Raw genomic sequence first — 27102 nt, forward strand, 5'->3', positions numbered from 1 at the left:
ATAATAGTCAGGCTAAAATTCTATAATGTGGCCAGTTTGTAAACAAATTGCTTCCTAGTGCCGAAGGATGACTGTATTTTAAAGGTAGAAATGAGGTTTGGCAAAAGATTAAAAAAAACATGTTCGTGCATAGATGCTTAACATATATTTTCGTCAGAGAAATGCAACTTAAAACCACAATGATTTATTACTACACTAAAGTGGCTAAAATTTAAAAAAACCAGCAACACCAAATGCAGGACAACTGGATTCTCTCATACACTGCTGGGTGGGAGTATAAAATGGTAGAACCACTATGGGGAGTTATTTGTCAGTTTCTTTAAAAGTTAAGCACACACATACCTTATTGTGCAGCTATTTCATTTCTGGCTATTTATTTTGAAGAAATAAAAAAATCCCGTATGTTCACAAAGAGATTTGTACAAGTATATTCATAGCAACTTTATTCATGATGGCAAAACTTCATCAAGATTAGTGATAAACTTTCATGTAATATTCATGGAATAAAATACGACTCAGCAATACAAAGAAATGAATCACAGGTATTTACAAGTACATGAATCTCATAAACATTATGTTGAATACAATAAGCTGGACCCAAAAATACATATATTATATAATTTCATTTGTATAAAGTTCAAGAACAGGCAAATCTAGTCAATGGGAATAGAAATTGGAAGAGTGGTTTCCTCTTGGAGAGAAGGGGGACAGAAGACAGACATGAGACAGCTTTCCAGGGAGAGAGTGATGCTTGGTGTTGGTTGTTAGTTGCATGGGTGTGTACACCCATCTGTGTATACACACAGACTCAAGTTTAGACTAATTTCTATTCATTTTAATATATGTAATTATAATTTAATTAAAATTAAAAAATAGGTAGATTGAGAACTGTGAGGCTAATTGTCTTCCTGGTAATCAGTGTTATAAATCTTTATGCAAAGGGTTGTCCACAAGTACTGAGTGATGCAGCGGTGTGGAATCTGAGGCCCCTGCCCAGGCTTATGGAGTCAGGATATGCAATCTAGTATGAAGTCCACAGGAGTCATATACAATACTGTTCCATTACCTGCTGGGGATACATTTCTTGGTTGGTATCAAATTTGATAAGGCTAAACCATCCATCATCACAGCCATGGTTACAAAATGAAAATGAATTATTTCTATATGTTGGAGGGGGTCTTCTCTAAAAACAAAGAAGCATGGTATAAAAATATTTCAATGAAAGGGAAAGAATTGCATGGAAGATACTACAAGTTGCCTATCCAGGACTCATTCTTCTTTTCTTTTTTACTAATAGAACCTAGGTATATTCTGGGGCACAATGCATCCAGCTAAAATACTCCATACCGTAGTCTCTTTCACAGCTACTGATGTCAATGAGATATAAACAGAAGTCATTATGTGGAATTCCTAGAAAGCTCCTTGAAGTACTGAGTATGGAGGTAGTTCACATCCCCATTTCTCTTTCTGTGATGGCTGGAGTGCCAACTGCCATCTTGAGACCGGGTGCCTTTTGAGGACTACAAACCCTGGACAAAGGTATGAATCTCTATTCTGTGTGGGGCTCCTCTCTCAGGCACAGCTTAATTGAATTCTAAGTGGCACAGGTGGGTAAAAAATAAGCAACTATTTAGATAGATTGAGGAGTCTTTAACATTTTTCTATGTCCTATCTCCTGGTTTGGAGGTTTGGCCTTTAAAATCATATAATTTTAGAGCAGAAAGAAACCTTAGAGAACATCTAGGCAACAATCTCTCATATTATAAGTCAGATAAGGAAGAGTCACAGTGATTTGACTAAGACTTTGCCAGGAGTTACTTGCCAAACATCCATTATATGAGCACTTATTAGGTACACGTTGTTATGGTTATCAATAAGACCCCTTCCAGTATCCAGAAGGTATTTCTAGGATATCTTATGTGCTTCTTAATGCATTGCCTTTTCTTGTTTAAATCTATAAAGAAGTGTAGATCTAATACATACGTTAATAACAAAAATACTAGGGACAGAGCTTTGTCTTTTTAAGCTCTGCCATATATCCCTCAGTAAATATGAGCTGACAGAGAGTCAATGATCATTTTGAATCCATTTGTGTGTGTGCACGTGCACGTGTGTGCTTCCAGGAGAGACAGCGATAGTGTGAAAGCCATTTTTAGAGAAAGCATCTCAAACTGCTGAAGGAGAATGATGCCTGACAAGCATTTCTTTTATTGAATAATCCAGTTTACAAATGCTTCCAGACAGACTGAGGGGACTTGACTAGGTTACAAATATGACAACCACAATCAAAACCCAGATGAAAAGTGCATTGTGAATCATGAAGGTGAGGGCAGGAAGGTTCTCCTCAATGAACTCAGCTATTTTAGTAGATCTTCTCGTCTAGATATAAAACTGTTCTCATTTGTAACAAAATCCCATTCAGGAAAAAAGAGAGAAGGTTGAATTGCTCTATGTACTTTGCAACTCTGCTCCTTGTGTGTGTTTGGAAGATTCTGAAGCACTGCGGCCGGCGTGCAGACTGACAGCTGAAGGTAAATCAAGGGAGCAGGTGGGGAAAAAGCACTTGAGTAGCCAACTTGCCTGTTTCATAGATCCTTACAGGGAATATAGGCAGGCTGGGGCATTTTTGTCTTAGCAATTACTACTGAGATTCACCATTGCAGCGCTCCATAGGGATTCACTAAAAAGGTTAATGGCATCTATCAGATTTACAGGGTGCAACAAGGAAGTTGGCACATTCCCCGGTGCAAGGTGTAATGTCACCTGTGTGGGCTGAGCAGTCCACATTCATTACCATTCATTGGCCAAATGGCCCAGGTTTTAACCAGCCTTGAAATGTAATCTGTCAACAGTTGAGCATTCGTAGCAAGAAAAGTGGCAAGGGGGATTCTGAGAGAGATGACAATAGAACTGGAATATTCTGCCATCAGCTGATGGACCTCCTGAGAAAGTTAAGAGAGATGGGTGCCTGCAATGAAAAGTTGCAACAGTGTAAGATCAAGGTGAAAATATATATCCAGACCCTGTAGTACAACTCTTAAAAATGACTTCATTAACACACCCACAGGCATCCTACTAGAGCTCCATGTGAAGCTGTTGTTTTCCATCCATTTGTTCTACACAGAGTTTTAAAAAAACTGTTTAGATTTGTGGAAATATGTGACTCTAATTGGTTTTCCAATCTCACAGCTTATCAAAGGCAGAAAGGGGGCTCACCAACATTTCAAAGACAATAAGCACATTTGATGCAATGGTCTATGATTCTCCCCAATGTTTTTAACCCGCGATTGGAGAAACAGATGGTTAGGTTTTCTAGGAAGCTTAAAACAGAAGCTGAGCTAATACAAAACTGCTCAGCTATCAGACGGGGCAAATCCGTTCTGTCGCCTTTTTTTCTCCCCCAAATCACAACCCATCAGAGGAAGGATTTAGCTTCACAAAAAGATATTTACCAGGAAGCTTTCTGCAGAAGAGAAGGGCATGCTTTGTTAAACCAGATGCATTTTATTTTTCCTGGATCTAAGATTTATGAAAGCAGTATGCTCATATTTCTCCATATACAGTAATTGGAACTCATTATGCTAATTGTATTTCCATTATCACTAATTAACAATCAGAGTGACCTGGCCCACAGTCTAATTTGTCTTTAATCTGTTTTTGTATAGGGAGTTTTACCCTGTAATTTCAAGGTGATAATTCTATTCAGTGCAACTTTATGAATTGTAGAAGGTAACACTTTTGATGCTTGATGCTATCCTCTTGCAACTGTTTGGGGTAAAATAGAGAAGCAAATGGATGTGCCTTCGTATGTCCTCTCACTGATGAAATAGATTCTTAACCTCTGAACCATAACAGCATTCTTCATAATTCCCACTCAGGTTGAAAGTCTAGTCAAAGCAATGGGACAGTTGCCTGTACTCAAACTCCAGCTCTCTATTTAAAATATATAGTACCTAGTCTAAAAAGCAGCTGACATTTGCTGTCATCAAGAAGGAAAAAGGGTGTTTCAAGTACCTTCTAATGATTAGTTAACATGTTATAAATATTTTTATGTGACAAATCTCTTGTAAAGAGAAAAACGGCAGGTCCGGATCATCAAGAAACTTGCTTCTCATAAAAATGAGATCTCAAAGGGAGAGATGAGATACATTCATGACACCCTCAGAGGATATATTTATTATTTATCAGGCAGATTTATAACAGTGGAATGGTATGAGGGAAGGGACCTGAATTTGGAGCCCAAGGTTCTGAGTTCAAGTCCACTTTCAATGCTTAATAGAAAACACCACTCTTGACTCTGAATTTTTGTTTTGTCATCTTTAAAATTGAGATGATATGTTTGAAGTAAAACATTGAGACAACATTGAGCAGGTTAAGAGTGAGGACATGGGAATTACGCTGAGCTCAAATTTGGACTCCATCACATATTAGCTGGTGGCCTAAAGTAAAGCCTTGGTTTTCTAAATATACTTTAAATTGGGCCAAATACTAGTTCTTACTTCATAGAGCTGTTTTGAGATGAAACTAATAAAGATTAATGTGTATAAAATGCTTTGGCCAACCTCTGGTTCATGGTAAGAATATTACAAAGGCTAGCGGTGATTTGGGAGAAGTGGTCAAGTTAAAGGTCTTGGTGTAAACAAGAGAACACTCTACAGGAATGAGGTTGTGATAATTGCCGTGTGTTGCTTTGTTCTGGGGATTGAAGTGAACATTATCACTTCAATCACTGATCCATTAAAGAAAAGACTTCTTTTGGGAATTAACAAAAATTGCATTGAAACAGCGAGTAATAAAGGAGAACACTAAGAAAGCTGCACATGAGAAATTAATTTTAGAAAATATGCCTCTTTGCATCCTAAGAAATCTTGGAAATTTCAGATCTACCTTCTCATGCACTGATTTCTAATCTGAGCGAGCAATACTATAAATGACCTCTAGTCCTGTGGGTTCCACCAGGTCTATCTCTGTAGCCTGATTGACCTGGTTTCTCTTTGTGTCTTCCAGAGTACCACTAAAGTCAGCAACTTTGAGGTCTTTTATTTTTAAAGAAGCTTTTCTGTGATATCATACTCCCACTGCTACCCCACCCTCTGCAAACACTTGAGAACCAGTTGGATCACCATGGTTCTCTTCCACAGAATGCATAGAGTTTTCACATTCTCAGGAAGCCCTGTTCCTAGGTTTGGCCTCTTCTTCCGTGTGACAGGGAGATTTTTCTGAATCCCAAGGTCAGTTACAATTGTAGCTCTACAGCATACCCTGGTTTCACAGGCTCTCTCTCTCTCTCTCTCTCTCTCTCTCTCTGTCACACACACACACACACACACACACACACACACACACACACAAATATTTGCTCTTCCTTGTCCGTGGTATAAATCACAGGATATCACATAATCATCAAAATAATCTTAATCAATGCTTCACCGTCTGGCTTTTCATAACAGTTCCAACTCCCCATTGATGTTTTCTAACTTCCCTTCTGTTAGACCAGATGGTGCATGTTCTAGCCTCTTTATTATCTTTTACTGACCATAGTACTCTGTCCAAAGATCATTGTAGGAAAGGCCCCATGCTGTCTGCATCCATGGCCCTGTCCTGCCTGTTAAACATTCCAGCCTCTGCTAATGACTATCATTTCTAAACCTGAGCTTTCTCCCAAAGTCACTGGCTAGTCCATAATTATTTTATAACACAAACACTTTGGTCTCCACACATCCAGTGTGAGCTCTCTTCTTCAGGTAGAAGCAAAGTCCAACTGGAGCCTTTTCTGTATGGCATGAAGCTCTCCCACATGGAGAGTGTGCAATCAGCATACACCAGTAATCACACTGTCTTCTTTCCTATTGTGTTAAAAAGGGAAAGGAAGCATCATCACTCTATACTGAAGAAGCTGGACCATTATGTTTTCCTCAAATACAACATCATAACTTAACTATTTTAATCTTTCTAGACTACTATTTTTCATTTATCTTTATGTATAAGCCATAAAGCCCATTTTAAAAAACACACATGAAATAACCAACATATCTGAACATCCAGTGGCACTGGGACTTGAAAAGAAGACAGTTGCAAATCCATTAAATCTGTGGATCATTTTAAACCAGGATCATCACATCTATCCTTATCCTGCTCTGTGTGTGCACACATGTGTGTTTGTGCATGTGTGTGTGAAACTAGTAGCACCAACTTCATTTCAAGATAGCAATATTTTCTTTATAGAAATCACTTTTGAGATCATATCTTTAAACAAGCTGGTTTTCTAGATTTTAATTCTTGTCTCTCCAAAACACAAACTCACACAACACAATGAGTAGGAAATATAGTAGATATATGGAGTTGAAAGAAAGCATCGGTATCTAATTTCCAAAAAATATGCATCAGTCACTGCGTGGATAAATATGCTAACTTGGCACCATTTTTCTATGGTATCTGACAGAAAATCACAGCACAGAGAGATTTTATCACAAAATATTTTCAATTGGTTGTTTAGGAAGATAGATCTGCAAGTATTCTCTTTATCCCTAATGACTATAGAATGTAAATAATCTCATTATAACCATATTTCATGTAAATTTTATCTCTGGATGAGGTAGGTTTCCTTCTAGGCAATTTCTTTTATTTTTATTTTTTCTTCTCTGACCAGCGAACACAATACATGTTTTGTCCATTGGTTAAGATGGAGCCTCGTAAACTCAAAGCTTTGTTCATTGTAGACCACCTTACCATGAGACACATCAGCTGCATTTTCTTCCCAGAATAGATCTCTTAAGTTTCCATCCTGAAAACATGTAAAGGACTTCCTAGAGCATACATAATCCATGTTTATATCCTACAGCATCTTCTGAACCACAAACAAAAAATATAGTCAATAGACTATCGCTAACCACTTTCCACTTACCTTCATGACCATAATTCAGTTACCTAGAAAAAATAACAACCATCTATTTTTTTAAAGATTTTATTTACTTATTTTTAGAGGGGAAGGGAAGGAGAAAGAAAGGGAGGGAAACATCAATGTGTGGTTGCTTCTCACACTCCCCCTGCTGGGGGCCTGGCCTGAAAGCCAGGCATGTGCCCTACACTGGGAATCGAACCAGTGACTATTTGGTTTGCAGGCGGGCACTCAATCCACTGAGCCACACCAGCCAGGGCTCAACCAACTAGTAGTTTTTTCTCTCCGGAAATTTAGGCCAATACCATAAAACGCAAATTTTACCCTAAGCACTCTATCAATAGAGGCTAATGTGGTTAACTTCTTCACTGAGCCTTTGCAAAGACTTTATATAATTCTTCTTTTACTGGTGAGGATTCTAAGATTTGGGACAGTTTTAGTTCCTCTTTTCCTATTTAAGAGGAGAAATAAAAGTGCTTCATCCTGCAATTGCTGAGTGTATTACTGTGCTCCATTTGCATACTGTCTCATGATTTGCATGTGGGGGCAGCCAAAAGGTCTCAGAATCATTACCCTATAAAACCATTTCCTTGCTGATAAGGTTTTCCATAAGCAGGGCCGAAGGAAATGGGTCAGACTGGATTTCTGAAACTGTTTAAGGAAACATCTTCAGATTGAGCAGTACACTCCAGACTTTAATAAAGCATCTAAAGAGCTCTAGTTTTTCTCAAGCCATGCATGGGAAATACTCCAAATGTCTCCCTTTTCCCCTATTCTTCCCAGTATCTGAACATGGTCTTCATCCTGCACAAATTCTGTGATCTTGCCCCTAATTATAATGGGAGCTTTCCAAAGGGTGTTTATTGTCCTTTATTTTCTACATACCCCAAGGTGTTATTGGATATCATCTCTCTTTCTTTCTCTTTTTTTTAATTACAGATTTTTTTGCACTTCTTTCAGTGTCATTCTTACTTCAACTAAAATGAGAAACTTAGTTAATTAATTTATCCAAGGGTTGAAACATTCTTTTAGATATGGTCTCCAGGTTGTTTTATAATTCCAGAAGTGAAATCATGCAGCCAGATTTTTAGAAGTCTTGAAAAACTGGCTAAATGGTCTAAACATTATCCTCTCTTTTTCCCTAGTATTATGCATTCTGCTACTCATGTTTTTCTAGCACTTCACAGCTTTAACATAGATTATCCAGAAAATCCTCACTTAATGCATAGTTCTGAGATATATTATAGAAGAACGACTCAATGAGAGGTTTGTAAGAGATATCAGTGAAGAAAAGAACTAAAGTCAAAAGAGCAAATAAAAGCCTGGAGAAACAGCTTGGAAACAGGAACTTCCCGAAACGAAGGGATAGGAGTGGAAGTAATGTGCTCGAACACAGATGAAGGTTATCTAGCAGTGGACAGTGAGGAAGGGAATGTCATGCTAATGGTTAAAGAACTGCTGACTACTGGACTGGAGATAACCACTGATTAAAATTTTAAAATTGTCTCAGAATATATGTACAGTTCCTAAAATTTTGGCTCAAAAGCAGGAGTCAGCAAACTACAATCCATGGATGAGATCAGGCCCATCACTTATTTTTGTAAATAAAGTTTTATTAGAATGCAACCACATTCATTAGTTTCTGTACTATTTATGACTTCTTTCATTACAACAGCAGAGTTCACTGGTGGCAATAGAAACCATGTGACCCACATGTCTCCAATATTATCCCTGTTCAAAAGCAATGGTTAAATTCCAACAGATACCTAGAAATATTATCTTACATCCCGTATTTATTCCTTGATCTGTTTTTGAAAATGTGCAAGTATGTTTAAATGTGTAATTAATTAATCAATATAGCTGAACTCTGAAACTGAAATGCTTAATCTGAAAACAAATTCCTGGATGCATAAATTATGCATATATCAACATAACCTAGACAGGGTCCCAAGGCACCCACCTATAATTGAACCAATTTAGTTCATTACAACTCAGAAATGTGTATGTAACACTGTTCTTAGGGTTAAATGGGCAATGATAGAATAGGTACAGGCAAAAATAGTAGTTGAAGGGATAAAGTCATAGTTAGAACCTTGCCGAGATATTAAAGTGGCCAGAGCAAGGACCACTTTAATCCACCAATGAATTTGCCACCAAGTCCAATGCATTTTTTTTCTTCTACCATATTCTCAGGTTTCTTTTCCTCTTTCTTCTTCAAGTAACCACTGAAAGAGGTGGATTGAAAAAAAGCAATTCCATGGGAAGCCAGAGACTCACATTCTGGATCTCTTTCATCACTTCCTTGGTGATCACACTTAAATCATTTTGCTTTCCTGACATTGGTTGTTTTTTCTGTTAAGTGGTAATAACATCCTGTAACTTGAATGCCCTGAAGACAACTACCTTATCTCCAGAAATCATTTCCAGGTCTAAGATACTTGTTTCTAAGGCTATAGCCTTATTTTAACATCTCACAACTGCACCTTTCTATAGTGGAGTGAATGTGTCCTCCACTGTGTAGGATGTGCTCTTATTTGAATAAGAATCTTTGTAAGTGCAATTAAACTAACAATCTCAAGATGAGATCACCCTAGGTTAGGGTGGAATTTAAACTTAATGATGGTGTTCAGATAAAAGGTAGGAAGGGAGAAGACATGGACAGACCCAGAGAAAACACATCTCAAACTTCTATTAGAAGCTTTTAGACTTACTTGCCAAAAAATTAGCTGTGGACCAAGATATAATTATTTTTCAAAATCCCATTCTGGTACATGAAGCACACACTTACTTTTCAATATAGACAATTAATGCCATCTGCTTTGTTTCTGGACTCTAAAACCAAATGACTCATGTGTTCAGACAACTTTCCCCCTTAGAATTAGGGTTTTAAAATAAGGTGCCTTCCTTCTCAAAAAGGGGCTGAGTAACTGGCTTTAATTTGGAATTTAAAATGCTCACTGTTTATGGATGTTAACTCACATTCATGAGCAAGATTTCATCAATTATATAACAGATTACTAAATGTCACTCTAGTGCTCTACTTCTGGAGTAACTACATGCTACATGCTTAGGAAAATACCATGTAATTATAAAGTAATTCTATGTTCTAGTAGGTTACTTAATAATTATACATAATACTGTGGTTCCGATAGTGATTACTATAAAAGCTCATTATAAAAGGCAGAAATAGTCACACATGTATTCTAATTATATCTGCCACAATAAAAGTTAATGTTAATTGAAGTGATTTATAGTTATTATGGTAACTCAATTAAAAGTGTATACTGGTAGTGATAACCAACCTTCAAAAGAACTAAGTGTCAAATTAGTATGAGAAAACTTAAGGGAGAGTCACCTTTGACCTAATTCTGTTTGGTTTCCTTTACTCAGAAAATGCTCCCACCATTCTCTTCCTATGAGCTTATTCGTTTGTTTCTATCTCCCTAGCACCTAGGTCAGTACTTGGCTTGTGGAAATATTTCATAAATATGTACTAAATAAATGAATAAATAACTTGTAATGTTTATTCTTATCTATCTAAAATTAGATGGTAAGATCCATCTGAAATTATTCTAAATTGGTGCTCTTAATAGTTTAAGGTCATTGACTCCTTTGAGAATGACATAAAAGTTTCTGTCCTTTCTCAGTAAAGTGTATATAAACACAAAATTTTCCCAACACTCACAAGATTTTCAAGGACCTTCTGAACCCCATTCATGGAGCTTAAGTTAAGAACAATGGCTCTGGAGAAGTGCAGCATTTTATAAACCATTCTATCTGCCCTCAGGAGCTTGGCATTAGGTCCATTCTCAAAGGAATTGATGGTAGATCACTTTCCCAATTTTCCCTTCCTCCATTATTTAAGTAAGTATATAGAAAATTAATTCATGGTTTCACTCACAGTTTATTTTGCTTCATATTCACTTTTAAGTTGTCCAGCATAAGAAATTATGCAAAATCTATCCCTTTGATAGGAGATGACAGAAAACATGGATTTCTGAACACAAATACACAGCCCATTAAAAAGACAAGGGTGATATACGAACTTTCTGGTTCACAGGAGATACTCATCCCTGTTCCTGAAACATTGTTCGTCACACATTCCAAATGCAGATACAGTAAGATGTTTCTAGAGATAAATCATCACCCAGAATGATGGGATCCAGGTGTACACCATCCTGGGTCAGGGATTGGGTGCAACTTCAAAGTGCAAGATGGAGACATTGCCTCGAAAGCTTGTTATTTCACAGAAGAAATAATGATAATGCTCAGAAAATACCACCTAAAAATATGACAGTGTCAAAGTGCACAATCATAAATGCTGCTGAATCTAGAGAACAGTCATGTTGAGGACTGGTGTAGTTGGTCAGATTTGTGTCAGGGTGGCAAAGAAATATAATGTACTTTATATTCCTTAACTTTGTTTCAATGTAGACCTAATAGTGTGAACATGGACAAGAATAAAATGATTATAAAGGTCTAATTGTGATGGGTGTTACAAAGCCTAAGAGGCGTGAAAACCTCATCTATTTTGGAATTTCTCTGAGGATCCAAATACCTGAGACCGCAAAGCATTTTTCATGACCTTTCCCCCACATCTTCACAGATGACTGGGTATGGCCTAAACTTGAATTCTGAGAGAGTTAACCTAGAACAGAACATGCCTGTCATGTTATTCACTATGTCAACTGGGGATTTATTCCCAGTCCCCATTTCTCAGCAGTACAGAACATTTCCTGCATCTTTGCTAATCTGCATAATCACTTGTCAAGATGAGTGATTTCTATCCACTTGTCATTGTTGCTGTTTTTAAACATTACCTGAGAAATTGGTTTAACATATTTTAACTGGCATACTTTTCTATGCAATTGGATAGCCTGAATAGATATATTCGATAGTCATTTCTCCGTTCTCCCACTCCCCAAACAAGTTCAGTGTTTATGAAATGAGCTGAATTTTCCTTGACAGTTAAATTCATCCCATTCCTGCCTCTCAGATGTGGGTGATCGCTGGATACGCAGATATCCTAACCTGAACCCATTCATTGCACTGGAGATGGCTACTCTGAGATGGAAGAAGAGTCTGTCCCCAGGGTTGGGTGTGCTGCTTAAAATGTCTCTTCATCCCAAAGTAGACTATTTTATAAACACCTTTCAACTACAAAACACAAAAAAATTAGAGAAAACAATTGATATTAACTAATGGTCTTAAAATATTTATGGCCATTTTTCAGCCCAATGGTGAATCATAAGGGTCTGAACTTGAAAGTCAAATTCAAAGACACTTTCACATCATTTGATAATGAGAGAGATGTAGGAGTTACAGTTACAGACTCTTATTAGAACTGGAATTGTAGACCAAGTACAAATACATTTCTCTTTCTTTTATTTTTTATTTTCATGTTGGAAGTCTCAAGTTTTTTTTTCCATTTTAGTTCTAATGTCATACTAGGATGTACTCAAATCAAGTTTCCAAGGGCTGGAAGGATACATGAAAAATTGTTCATACACATACACATACCCACACACACAAAGTATCCCATGCAGGGGGGAAAAGCCACCCCACATCATTAACCCTTCTTCACTAACCCCAAAATAGTCAAGTATCTTCACCCAATCATACCATTTACTGGTCCTGTTACAAAGCTCATCTAAAAGAATCCAGAAGAACATGCAAGTAGTTCATCCTATTGTGTGGGTAAAATCAGATTTGGGGATTAGTGGGTCCTGAATAATCAGATGGTATTTTCTAAAACTGATCCAAGGAGCTACATTTAATTTCTAGGTGGATGAAAATATCTTGTTTGGTTTTAGGTTAAAAACTGTTGTCAAGTTAAAGTGGATGCTTCATTCAATAAAAACAATCTTTCTTGTTCTCCCTTGATCCAATATTTATGTCCAAGATCACTAACCCATTGGTAGAAATTTTCTGAATTCAATTATTCGATAAATGCTCATTAGCACTTGGTTGGCATCAGGCTGAGTTCTTGGCACTGGAGATGGAACAGGAAACATGATCGAGGGAGCCGAGCCTGAGGAGGGCAGAACCATCTGAACAACAAGACTAGCCCAGAAACACTTCCTGAAAAACCCATGGTCTTCATTTCCAAGGTCAAAGAAGACAAATTCTTGAGGCACTTTTGTCAGACTAGAAGTCTTAGATGAAATGGCTTCATTGCATTTCTTCTTTTATCTGAGAACATCTACATCAATATGCACATTATAACTTCTTTCTGGTATCAACACTCAAATATTTTAAAATTTAACTTTAAAAAGGTAATACTTTCACATGATTATATGTATGTATAGTATACATAAAAGTATTTGATCAAACACTGTTTTCTCAGAAAATAAATCTTAGAATCTTTTTGTGCTGGCACATAGAGAATTGTTTCATTCATTCTTTCTTTTAATTTTATTTTAATTGTTGTTCAAGTATAATTTTCTATCTTTTTACTCCCATCCCAGCCCACCCACCCAACCCTCCCCAACTCCCTCCCATTTCCACTCACCCCTAGTTTTTGTCCATATGTCCTTTGTACTTGTTCCCGAAAACCCTTCCTTTTTTCCCCTGAAATTCCCTCCCCTCTCCCCTCTGGACACTGTCAGCCTGTCCTCTATTTCAGTGTCTTTGGTTATATTTTGCTTGTTTCTTTGTTTTGTTGTTTAGGTTCTTGTTAAAGGTGAGATCAGGCGGTGAAAGACAAATACCATTCTTTCCTAAAGCTCATTATATAGATGCATCATAGATAATATCGGTCCATCCCCTGTTGATGGATATTTAGTTTTTTTCCCAGTCTTTTGTTATTAAAAACACTAAAATGAATAAACTTGTGCATATGTTACTTTTTTATGTCTGCAAGTATACCTGTAAGATAAGTTGCCATAAGTGAAATTTCTGGGTCAATGAGTATATTCATTTGTAATTTTGATAAATATTGATAAATCATCCCCCATAGACTTCTGTGGGTTTACATATATACCATCATGTTTCTATACAGCCTCAATAAAAGCATGTTTTCAGCCTTTTAGATTTGTGTCATTCTGGTGGGTAAAATGTTACAACATGGTAGTTTTAATGTGCATTTTTTTTTATAAGAGAAGTTAAATATCTCTTTAAATGTTTAAGAGAAACTTGTGTTTAACTTTTCAGGAATTATTTTTTTACTTTCAATCCATTTTCTATTCTCCATATTATCATTCTCTTAACTTCTGGGGGTCCTTAAAATTAGGAAAATTAATTCTTTGTTGATCACATGAATTACAGATACTTTTTTCCGAGTTTATCATTTGTCTTTTAACTTCCTTTTTTTTTCAAATTAACTCTTTACTTCGGATGTAGAGTTCCCAGACACTCCCCATCCAGTTTCCTTTCTTATTAGTGCCTTATATCAGTGCAGCATATTTGTCACAATTAATGAACCAACAGCAATACATTAAGTCAAGTCCACAGTTTAGGCTAATTTCCTGTTTTGTTGAAGCTTTTTTGTTGCAGTGAAATTTATATGACATAACATGAACAATTTTAAAGTGTATAACAATGTTTTGCAACCACCACTTCTATTTAGTTCCAAAACACACATCAACACCAAAGAAAACTCATACCCATTAGCAGTCACTCCCTATTTCCCTGTCTTCTCAGCCGCTATGAACCACTAGTCTGCTTTCTGTCTCTATGGATTTACTTATTCTGGTTATTTCATGTAAGTGGAATTTTTTAAAATGTGACTTTTGTGTCTGGATTCTTTTAATTGGCTTAATGTTACTGAGGTTCATGCATTGTGTAACATGTACCAGTACTTCATTTATTTTTATAGTAAGTAATATTCTATTGCATGTATATACCAATTTTGTTATCCATTCATTCATAAGCATTTGGGTTGGATGAAATGGTGATTATGTGTTTAAATGTTTGAGGAACTGCCAAGCTGTTTTTCAAAATGGTTGTACCATTTTACATTCCCACCAGCAATTTATGAGGGTTTCCATTTCTTAATATCCTCACCAACACTTGTTTTGTCCTATTTGTTTCTTTGGTTGTTGGTTTTGTTTTGTTTTTTATAGCCATCTTAGTAAATATGAAGTAGTATCTCACTGTGGTTTTGATTTGCATTTGCCCAATGACCAATAATGTGAGCATCTTTTTATGTGTTTATTGGTTATTGGTACATCTTTTTTGGAGATATGTCTATTCAAGTCCTTTACAGATTTTTTAGTTGAATTGTTTATATTTTTGTTATTGATTTCAAGGAGGGTTTTCTTTATGTTTCCAGGTGCCAAACCCTTATCTCATATATATATATATATATATATATATATATATATATATATATATATAATATGCAAATATTTTCTCCTATTCTGTAAGCTGTATTTTCATTTTCTTAATGGTATACTTTGAAGACCAAAATATAAAACACAAAAAATTTCCCTATGAAGTTTTCCCTAGGAAGGAGTTTTATAGTTCCAGTTTTTATATTTTGGATGTCAGTCTGTTTTTAGTTGAATTTCATATATGTGAGGTAGGGGTCAAATTTTATTCTCTCCCATGTGTTGTAGATAACCAGTTGATGCAGCACCATTTGCTACAAAGACTATTCTTTTTCCATTGAATGTCTTGGCACCCTTATCAAAAGTCACCTGGTCACAGATTTATGAGTTTATTTCTGGACTCATTGGTCTACATGTCTATCTTTATGCCAATACCACATTGTTTTGATTATTGAAGCTTTGTTGTAAGTTTTGAAGTCAAGAAGTCCTAGTTCTCTAATTCAGGGCCCCTTGTATTATCCATATGACTTTGTGTATCGCCTTTCCCATTTCTGCATAAAAATGTCATTGAAATTCTGGTAATAATTCTGTTGAATCTGTTGATCATTTTGAGAATTATTGCCATCTTAACAATATTAAGTTTTTTAACCCATAAGATAAGGTTTGCTTTAATTTTTTTCACTAATGTTTCTGGTTGTTAGTGTAAAAAGTCTTTTACCTTCTTTTTAAATTTGTTTCTAGATATTTTATTCTCTTTGGAAAGGCTAAATCAATTTCTTTGTATATTATATAACAAATTATCAATATCTTTTATGGTTCTAGAATTTTGAGTCATAGTTGGAAATGCCTAATCAGCTTTATAATTATAAAGAAATTCCCCTACTTTTTTCTAAAACTTTTATGGCTTTATGATTATCATTTAAATTTCCACTCCATTTGGAATTTATCTTGATTATAATGTGTGAAGTATAAGTCCAAGTTATTTTTGTCATTTGACTTTTTAATGGCTCTAAAATAATTTATTATACAGTTCTCTTTTCCTCACTGACTTAAGATGCCACCTTTAGTCATATATGAACTTCTATATCTGTCGGGACTTTTAACTGGATTTCTTATTTGGCTCATTGGTTTATCTGTCTAATCATAATTCATCTTCACACTATTTTGATTTTGAATTTATTTAATATGTTTTAACATCTGGTGGGCTAGTTCATTCTCATGGTTCTTCTTTCTCACAGTTTTCATTTTTATTGTTGTTTGTTCTTACTATCACATAAATTTTAGGGTCAGCTAGTAGGGTTACAAGAAAACCTTGTTTTATTTTTTTTACTGGGATCACATTCAATTTAGAGATCAACTTAGAAAATATACATGCTTATGATTTTGAGTTTTTCTAGTCAAGAGCATCCTATACCTTTTTGTTTGCTCAAGTCTTCTATTGAGGCTGTTAAGTAATATTTAAAATGTGTCTTCATATAGGACTGACTCATTTATTGTTACTTTTATTTCTTGATATTTTCTTATTCATTACTCTAATAAATGAGACATTTTCTTTCTATCTCCTAGTAGGTTTTTATTTGAAATCAATCTAATTCTTGAGAGCTGCATAAGCATCTACTCTCAAGAGAAGATTGGTAAATAACTCTAACTCTTACAGCTTTGCCCAGAAAGACATAACTGAAATGATCATTTTTAATGCTAATATAAAATGTATCCTTTATTGTAATTGTAATTCATGCTTTAGATTTGAAATCAGAAAGGTTTAAAAATTATAAATGAATGACACTGAAGCAATAATGTTCTATAGTATCTCAGGCTTGTATAATAACTTTAGTACTAATTTATGTACATACAAATATGCATATGTGTGTGTATACACATACACACACATATGTGCCTACAGATACAAAGCCTACACATGTGTTTCTACAGCAAAAATATATTTGAATTAATGTTGCTTTTGTTTTTGCTGATAGATACATAAGATGTCATTTCAAAATTACATTTGTGGAGTAAAACTTTGAATCCTGAAAAAATTGAAGACCTTCCTCAGTTGTATATTTTATCAGCAATTGATTTTTATTTCTGCATGACTCATGATATAAACTAGATACTTTCTGACTTTCAAAGAAATGGCTGATTTCTGTCATTCATCCCTGTAGTCTTCATGACAAATTTTGTTTATTCTCTTTCTGAATAATGTCAGCTTCACTTTGTATTCTTCTTGAAGAACCGAGACTTTTCTAAACAATGAGGAAATAGGCAAAGTAATTGTTAGCACTTATATTTCAGAAGAGATTTGCTTGCTAGGATGGACTCACATCACACACAAAAACTGGAACATAGGAACTCAGTATGGCTGTCAGACAAAAACAGCTTTTCTTCCTTTTGCTTTCTTTCCTTTTTTCTTTTCTTTCTTTTTTCTTTCTTTCATTTATTATGTTGTAGTCACCACACAAGCTCAAAGTCTGTAAAATGTAACTTTATATATATATACACATGCATATAGTTATAAGCAGTTTAAAAATTAAACAGAATCATGTGTAACAACACAAATAGACATGCAACAAATATTTGTAAGATTATATTTGTAACATTATTTGTTGAAAACTGAATAAGCAAATTGATGATTCAGTAAAAAATACACTTTCAAAATCTATTTTTAATATTTTAATTTGGGTTTTTTCACCAACAGAAGACACTTTTATCTACTACTGCTAATAAAACCTGAGAGGATAAGAGCTTTGCCATCAACCAGTATTAACCTTTAGGGTTTCTGCATATCTCCCTCCCCTTCTTCTGTTGGTCGACCATGATGGATGATACTCCCATTTGGCCATGCTCTCTTTGATGTGATGTATCCTGCAATATCCAAGGAGAAGTTCTCAAATTCCAGATGCAGTGAAGGCAACAACATGATGGAGGAACATTTGGAATGGTGGATTGGATCAGATTGGTGAGGGTCACAGAATAGTTACCAAACTTTCATTGATTGCAGGAATACAACATGACCCTAGATTGCCAAGCACATGGTAAACTTCAAGCCCATCTTCGATGACACCACATTGGAAAATAGAGGCCAGATCTTGAGTCAAGAGGAACATTATCAATGACTACTTCACATGATATCTCTGAGAAGGAGTCAAGGAATCAGGGCAGTCATGGAATTTGACACTCAAAAATTAAAATCTCATTAAAACTGTGAGTAACAAATAGAAAGATTTTTAAAATGCATAGAAAATATATATTATTTTTAAAAAGAAGAATTCTATTAACCAATAGTTATTCAGAAGTATAATCTTACTAAGGCATTGAAAAATAGAAACACATAAGGCACTGACTTTCATGGCACCATTATAACTGAGTGACTGGGAACCTTGTAATTCATGGTTTCTCTTTGTCTTCTAGGAACAACCAGCATCCCCCCAAAGCTTCAAGATCAGGGTGTTGACCAACCACTCTGGAGCCCTTACTGTTCACAAGGCGCTGCACCAAACATGTAACATACATCATCTCATTTAACTTCAAAACAACTGTATGAAATACTTCCTCTAATTATCCCTGTTTTGTAAATGAGGAAACAAAGGCAAAGAAAAACTCAGAACCTTGGATACCAGTTAATGGTTAATCTGGGATTTGAACATCAGCTCTCTGTTTTAGAGTCCAAGCTTTTTAGTTACTGTTGAATTTTTTTTTCTGGAGTGAAGCTGAGGACTTTCAAATAAGATGAACAAAGGGACAGATATTTGCACTTGAGTAAAATGTTTTTTTCTAGTGCTTTGTGGAAACTCTAACATCTTCCCCATCTCCTCCCTAATTCAAAAAGCCCTAACACAAACTTCAACAAAAACATTTCATTACAACAACCTGTACCCTGTAGGTTAATTTTCTTGCATGCTTGCTCTAAGCATGCACACAATAGTGGGCTGTGAAATAGGGGTTCAGCTTCCCTGGGGCAGCTATAAGGACACTGCATGCCAGGGCTTGGAGGTCAACAGAAAGGCTGTCCCTGAAAAGCAGAGATGACTGATGGCCTGAATGCACAAGGGGCTCTGGAATGCTCTTTTATCTTAAGTCACAGTGCTCCGCCAGCCCCCAGCCCTCCATTCCTCCCATACCTTGTTTCCCATTTCTCATGCCTACGGTTATATGCTTCTTCCTGGCTTTGATTAGCCTGCCCCACAACCAACCTCCACCCTGCTTCCCTGTCCTCCCTAAAAGCTGAGAACGCTCCGACTTGGGGGAAGCACTCCATCATCATGATGGGAAGTGTCAGGTGCACAAGATAAATGCAAATTTCATGGCACCGCTGCCTCATTCAGCCAAGTTTTATGAGACTGAGAAAACTTGGAACCTTATGCTGTGGGGCCATTTGGTTGGCAGAGAGCAGAACAGACTTTATCCAACACCGTCTGTTGGCAGCTCTGGTGCTAGATTTATACAGAGAGGTGGAGATGGCTCTGGCTATTGGGCCTGCTGCTCAGCCAGCTGGGGGCTTCTCAAGTGAGGGAAGAGTAATGGTGTGAATCCTGGGAGAGGGTGTTCCGCCTAAGCGCTCCCAATGGCATCTTCAGGGTCCTACCTCAGGCTGGAGAGGCAGGCCAGGATCAGATTGGCCTCATGCACAGAGGCAGAGCATTCCCAAAATTTCTAACCACTCTTCTGCAGTGCCCACCACACTGATAAAACCTGGCATCCACAGCAGAGCTGGAGCTGGGGACTGATTTCTCTGGTTAGAAACTAAATCTGTTTTATTATTTGTTTTTGTTTGAGTTTCTGGTTTTCTATTATATGGGACATCACTCCATCTGCCTCCAAATCTATTATCTTGAGGGGGTGTGCACCTGGGAGGAAAAGTTTAACACGGGCTGTGACATAATGGCAAAAAAGCCACGTTCTGGAGCCAGACTGTCTCAGTTTGAATTAGCTTTCTTCCCTTACCAGCTCTGTATGACCTTGAACAATTTTTATCCTCTTTACATCTCAGTCATCTCTCTGTAGAGAAGGTATAAGAATAACAACGCTTACCTCAGATTGCAGTTGGGCAGATCAAATTAATAAAATATAAAACTGTAATGCATTTAGAATAGGGCCTGGTCAATGGTAACTTCTCGATGAAACTTGGTTACTATTATTTTGGCAAATATACTTTCCACTTCTTGCACCATTTGGTTTTCCAACCCACAGGAGTCAACCTGAAGTCTTGTGATCATGATGAGATGTTTCAAAACAGATCCTCAGCTCTGCCTGGGAGTTTGACTTGACTACCGGATAGCACGCTGCAGAGCTAGGCTGCAGAATCTGAGCTCTTAGGCAGCAGGGCTTGAGAGGGAGAAAAAAATGTGAGTAGCTCTGTGATCATTTTTTGGGGGGAATTGCACAAACATGCCACCCTTGCTTCACAGATAAAGTAGATCTGTGATTGAAAGTTAAAGAAGTAATAATCTTTTTCTGGCCTCAGATATACAACAGCAAATGAGATCAAGACCAACTCTGTGAAAGTAGAGTAAAATAATTTGTGGAGAAACTGCTAGACCATGGAGACCTTGGCAATTATTTGGAAATGAGGAAATCGAGGTGCAAAGGGAGCATGTGCCATGGCCCACCAGCCAGACAAAAGACAGTCAGTATGAGAACCCAAATTCCAGACTCCTAATTCAGTGCCCCTGTCTCGTAGCGGCTCTCAACATAGCCCTTGCAGGAACTTCTGCCACATTCCAGGTGTTCTTTTCTTCATCAAAATCCCCTGCACCTCCCTACAGGGCACTCTTCTCTAGGTACTGCCTCTGGACAGCAATTAGGGGAGGAATTTGAGAAGGCTATTCAAATCTATACATCAGAAACTGAGCTAGATATTTTGATGCTACAGAAGGATATTGACCATCACCTGTGCTTTCAAACATCTAATAACATAGTTGGCCAGACACCATGGAAGGGCCAGTGTTATAGGGTGGGGTGGAAAAGGGCATTATTAAAAGCCTTGACAGTAGTGAGAGTAGGGAGGCTATTTGAGCAAGTGAGACCTATGTTTAGCATTCTGGTATTTCAACATAACCTGTGGAGTAATGCTTTAGTAGCTTGCATGCACTTACTTAAGCTAAACACTATTATGGTTTCCATTCCATGTATTTTGAAAAGAATATTCAGTAATACTTCTGTCTTCCCTAGTGCAAAGATTTTTTTTTAACACTGTGACTTAAGTCATCATCATCATCATCATCCAGGTAGTTCTCATTGGTTGAATACCAACCATGCACCAGACCCAGTGGTAAGCACTGCGAGTTAACAGATGATTCATTATGTTCCAAAGTTCAGAGGGAGCCCTGTCTTTCATGAATTTTGGAGTTCCATGCAGGGAGGTCTCTTGTTTAGCCTTGCTGAACTTCTAACTGAGGAGGGGGCTGGCCTCAGGAGTCCCAAATGAGTGATACAAAGCACAATTCATAAGCTTGTCCTACAACTTCCTGAGGAAAGAGCCCTCCAGAACTCACACACCAAATAAAATAGTTAAGGGAAAAATGAGGGGGAAAAAGTGTTTTTTTAATCAATTATACTTTCAAATTATTTTCTTCACAGGATTTATTAGAACAAGAAGAAAACCCCCTAAAGTTCTGAAGAAATATTAACATAACATGCCTGTAACTCATGCTGTGTTTAATGAGAGGTGCTGTTTTTCCTGCCATGGGGGCCATAGCCCAATGAGTGATGGCTCTGAAAAGGGTCACATGCATATTCATCAAATTCGACATGCACATGTAAACTGGTTTTAATAGGCCATGACAGCAGAAGTTGTGTCAGGCAAATAGCTGCACATGTGCTCCTTCCCTCAACTGGCATATTTAGCCATTAATGCTCTGGTATCCATGGATGAAATATTAGCTTGTTCACTTAAGACCATCAGTTGCTGTTGATTCTCAGTGGCTACCAAAGGAAGAGAGCCTCTTAGCTACTTTATTAGGGGTGAAGCTAGAGCTTCAAGATGCTCATTTTACTTTAATGGTGCCATTAATACCATTCTGTTCCCCAGAACCTGGAGCCCAGAAGATGCAGGCAACATGTTCTGACCAAAATTGATGTTCCACCCAGTCCAAACTGAAGATGGCCCTTATGGCTCTAACTCTGTCACTCTTGCAGATGGTGTGGGGTTTAAAACCTTTTCTCAATATGTTTTGATGCAACATTCATTTTATTCAAGCGTCAACCAGTTGGAAGGCTGTTGAGGCACACACACACCCAGTTGCTTAAGCAGACATCAACAACAATTATGAGCCCTTCTGAAACTCTCTCCTTGGTTATCTGATGAATACACTGTCAAACTTAGAAGTGAATTAAATGATCACGAAGCAACTGAAACCACAATTGATCCATGAAGAAAGACTATCGAGAATGTACAGTGAGATGTTTATGCAGTGCACAGTCTATCATACGACGATAGAACTCCAAAGCCCATTATTTTAAGACACCCAGACCCTGAGTTGGGTTGATAAATTGTCTTATTGTAACCATCTGGAAGCCCCTGCTACCTCAGATGTCAACCTCTGGATATCTATATTTGGTTAAACACAAGTATCTTTAATGAACCATGGACATTTGGCCTCAGCTGTCAGTCAATTTCTTCTTGGATTGAATTGGTGTTTTGTTCTACTTTCTGTAAAACAAACAGCTGTGCATTTGAATTGCCTAAAAATTTGGTCTAACCAAAGTGATCTGGGACATGATTATGTTTAAGTAACATGTTTACAAGGAGTTTCATAGACTGAAAACTAATCTATCATTCATAGTCAATCACATTTGATTATTGCCCTCTTTCCCCCCTGTCTTCATCTTTTCCTGTCTTTTCTCCAAATCAAGGATTGATCTCTGAGAAATTATTTTCTGCCCTTTATTTAAAAAAAGAGTCCTCAGATCTTAAACTTGAAATAGAATCAAGAAAATAACCAGCACAGTAAAATACTTTATTAATAAAATTATACTCTATGTGAGAAAATACATTCAAAAAGCAAACAGTTGAAAAAATTCACTGGCTATTTGTCTCTTTCTCATGAATATATCTTCCCGGGTGAAGGAATTATACACACAATGCCTTTCTCTTAACCTCCCCATCGTCAGTTGTGTATGAAGGATACATGAGACCGAAGCCTATGAGTATTAGGCAGTTATCAATTCTCTCAAAAAATTACATATATATTCTCCAAGGTAGACATGTCAAAGCTACTCTTGGCTTTTCAAAAGAAATGTATCGGTCTTCATAGACATGGTATCTTGGGATAAGATAATTTAGGGGAGAATATGATTACCATGACCCAGCTCTTCAGTGTAATATATTAGAGGGTTCAAAACAATTTATTTGAATGTTGCATTACAATACAATGTTTTTAATGCCCCACACCCTGTATTTTTAGGCATTGCTAGTGATTTTATGTGTTTTGAGATAGTCTCAATTGAAAAGGTTACTGCCACGTGTAATAGGGGATGTGATGTGTGTTCGTTATTTTCCCCGTTCTGGCTTCAGCTCGTTAGACCACTGCTGCCAAAAGACACGGGACACACTGTGCTTGATTTCTGCTTTTCCAAAGAACTTATTTTAGGAAAAGACCTTCACTTCTAACTCTTTTAATTACATTTCAGTGCAATTAAAAAACACATCCTTAGAAAGCATGGCGGGTTCTGTGACTGGTGAGCTGAGGGAGGAGGTGCGGGGCCGGCTCCCTTTGGCACCGCTGCCTATCAGGAAGAGTCGGGAATGACTGGTGCACTTGGCCGATGCAGGAAAATGCCATCTGGTATAGATTTCCTTTCAACTCATTGGGAGGAATTCAGTATCATGGGCAATAAGTGAAAGCTGTTGTCTTTGGGGTGGTGTTTTATTCAGCTCTTTTTTTCCTAGTTAGCTTCTGGAAACCAGGCTAGCTGAGCTAACGCACATCTACTTATTCTACCTGCATTCACACTCCTGACAAATGCCCCTTAAGCTGAGAGTGCACACCCATAAATAATGTGCAGTTTGCATTATTCTGCTCCAAAGTGCCGTAAACATCAAGGCCTACTTACCGGAGGTGTATGCCTGGTAACAGAGGGTCATTGAGAACTAGGGCCAAATGAATTGAAGTAAGCAAAATGAATTGTGTTGCCGGTCATAACTGAATGCGGGGTCTGAATTGAGGCCACTCAAAGTAGATCACATATGACTTTAATCCACTGCTCTGCCCAGCTTTCTTGGGGGATAAATCTGTCTCCAGTTTTTATTTACATATTATCATTTTACCGTATGTCACTGTCATAGTTTCAGACTTGAGTAAATCCACATTTAAATAGCGATTTGTCTCCTTTTGATAGTAAATATTCTCCTAAGTGGTGGTTAGGATTAAAAGGAATTTGTCGACAATAGGTAAAGGGGGCTATTCAGGATTAAATGAAATTATACACTCAGCCGAGAGAGCCTTCACTGGGAAGCTCAGTCCGGCAGGTGCCGGTTGTCCCACAAATTCCCCCTTTGAAAGTACAGTGATAATTCCCTGAGAGGAGCGAAAGAAAGGGAGGGGGTGGAGAAACAACACAGACAAATGTTCTCAGCTCTCCAGACTCCATGGGAGGGGGCAAATCCTGCCTGAAACAGCCCTCGAGACGCCACCACTTAAAGGTTAGCAAAGAGTTCTTTTGAGGTGACATTTAAACCTTTAATAGCTCCCAGCCAGTTTGGGCAGGAATAATTTCCCGTCACTGGAGGCCCCGGAGCAGGGTACTGCTCAGTTACCTGTCTGCAGAGGATGCGAGGGTGTGGATGAAACCCAAGCAGGGTGATTTGGGAGCAGGGGGTGGAGCCCGCCAGTGTCTGCCGGCCTTGCCCTCCCGCCCTAATTGCACCCAAGGATGAAAAAGCTTCAGGTTGCACATTAGGCCCTTGCTGAGATTAGTAATTATAATATCAGTTTCCCCCAAACAGGCTGACAAAACGGCTGGGGGAGCAGAGGTGACTCAAAGTTTAGTAAGTCTTGGGGAAAGTTTACTGGCTCCTGCTGCTTTCTGGCTCACAACTTTGGCCTTTCTACTACCCAGCACTGGCCACAAACAGTAGGAATCCTTTTCAATCACTATTAGCAACACCTCGTTTCTGTCATATTTGACCCTTGGCAAACTGCAACTCAGCGAAGAACATTCTTTCCAGAAAGGAACCAGACATCCTTCAGCTAGAGACGATTTACTGTGGGACACTGAGGTGATTTGCTTTTGTTGTCCCCTAGAGCAACTCAGCCTGTTAAAATGAATTGTCCCTTTGCACAGCAGTGCCTGTGGGAGGTTCTTTCCTGAGAGACAAGCAAGACGGGTGGAGGCCAGCCCTGGACCTTACTGACTTGTCATCTGCCCTGCTGCTCTGAGCCGGGATCTTTGGAACATCCTGGCTGCCCGAGCACCATGTTTTGTGGGTTTTCTTGCAAGCAAGGCATATGTAACACATGAGGGCCACAGGGGGGTTCCCTCCAGTCTTGGCTCATACTTGATTTGCCTAAACACAAAAGAAAAGATTAAAGCAAATAACCAAAACACTAGAGGAATGAAGACTGCTTTTAGTAGCTAAAGGCACATGTACCCCACCTTTTCTTTACATATTGCAGGAAAAAGCATTTGGGACTTAATTTATTGTCCCCTCCCCACTCAGTTTTCTATTGTGGGAATTCCTAAGCAGGGCAAAGAGGACTGTGAGTCACCGCCTACACCATCTAGGCAGCTTTCACTGTTGTTAATATTAATCTTATTTGAAGGGAGGGGAGCTAATATTTAATGGTACAGAGTTTTTGTTATGAATGGTAAATAAAGTTTTGGGTATTGATAGTGGTGATGTTTCTATAAGATAATGAATGTATTTAACACCACTGAATTGTACACTTACGGATAGGTAAAGTGATAAGTAGTAAGTTTTATATATTTACCACAATAAAATGTTAGTCTAACAATAATTACTAATCATTCATTTAGAGTAAAAATGGCTAAAATATTTGATCTGTGCTTTCTATCTTAGTATCTTCTTCTAAGACGCAGTGTGAACAAGGGGACCGACCCGGTAAGGAAGGTCAAGCCCAGCACAAAGCACCAGTCTTGCCCCGTTTCAGGTAACACCTCAGGCAGGGCGGGACAGTCAGAGTTAGAGCACACGCAAGGGGGCAGGAATATGGATGACCCACCAAGCTCATCCCTTCACGGGTGTGCAATACTCAGATGGTTTATAGGGCTGCACATTAGGAACACGACGGGCCCAGGCAAAAATGATGGAAACTGTCTTCTCTTAATGATCCACAGACATTTAAAGAGGCAGGAGATATGGATTTCCAGAAAACCACACATATTTGGGGGAAAATAGGGGTCATTCTCCAGAGGCTTTGATCTGTTAGTTGGCATTTCACAGAAGGCAGCCAGACTGTGTTGATTCGACAACAGCAGTGCAAGCTGGGACCAATTAATTTACACGGCTTCATGTGGGCAAGGCAGTGAAGCCTGATATGGCCATTGCTGGTCGTAACAAAAATAATTGTAAAATGTTAAAAATAGTTTTTATGAAATTAGCAAGTGATTTGATCTTATTAAATACTCAAATCCATTGAACAAATGTTCGGGAATTCCCATGATCAATTTTTGTGACCCTATGTTTTATGCACCAAGGACAGAATAAAATGTGAAATCCAAGCCATAATTTTTTTTTGCCACGTAGGAATTTAAGTATTGGACTCATTTTAGGTCTTAAATTTTCATCGATTCTAAAGTCAGTTATTAATGTCTGGGTTTCATGGTTATGGTCAAGCACTAGCTGAGACCGTCTAGGAGGACTGCTAGTTGGTGGAGACCCATTACCCGGGCAAACCCTTTCATAGCCACTTCAGCTTAGACTTCATTATTTCTCTCTCCCAACACTTGGGTTTCGGCCATTCAATGGAAAGTAAT

General features: G+C 37.7%; 1 long non-coding RNA gene across 1 annotated transcript; it reads left to right on the plus strand.

The window, feature by feature from the left end:
- Positions 1-1416: 1416 nt before the first annotated feature.
- On the plus strand, positions 1417-18675 carry LOC123812016. The gene is made up of 4 exons (XR_006784472.1): positions 1417-1539; positions 2423-2531; positions 18167-18369; positions 18577-18675. It is a non-coding gene; the product is annotated as an uncharacterized LOC123812016 (long non-coding RNA).
- The last annotated feature ends 8427 nt before the right edge of the window (positions 18676-27102 follow it).

This window comes from Phyllostomus hastatus, unplaced genomic scaffold, assembly GCF_019186645.2.
Source record: "Phyllostomus hastatus isolate PE091 unplaced genomic scaffold, TTU_PhHast_1.1 phas_scaffold_78, whole genome shotgun sequence".
NCBI lineage: Eukaryota > Metazoa > Chordata > Mammalia > Chiroptera > Phyllostomidae > Phyllostomus > Phyllostomus hastatus.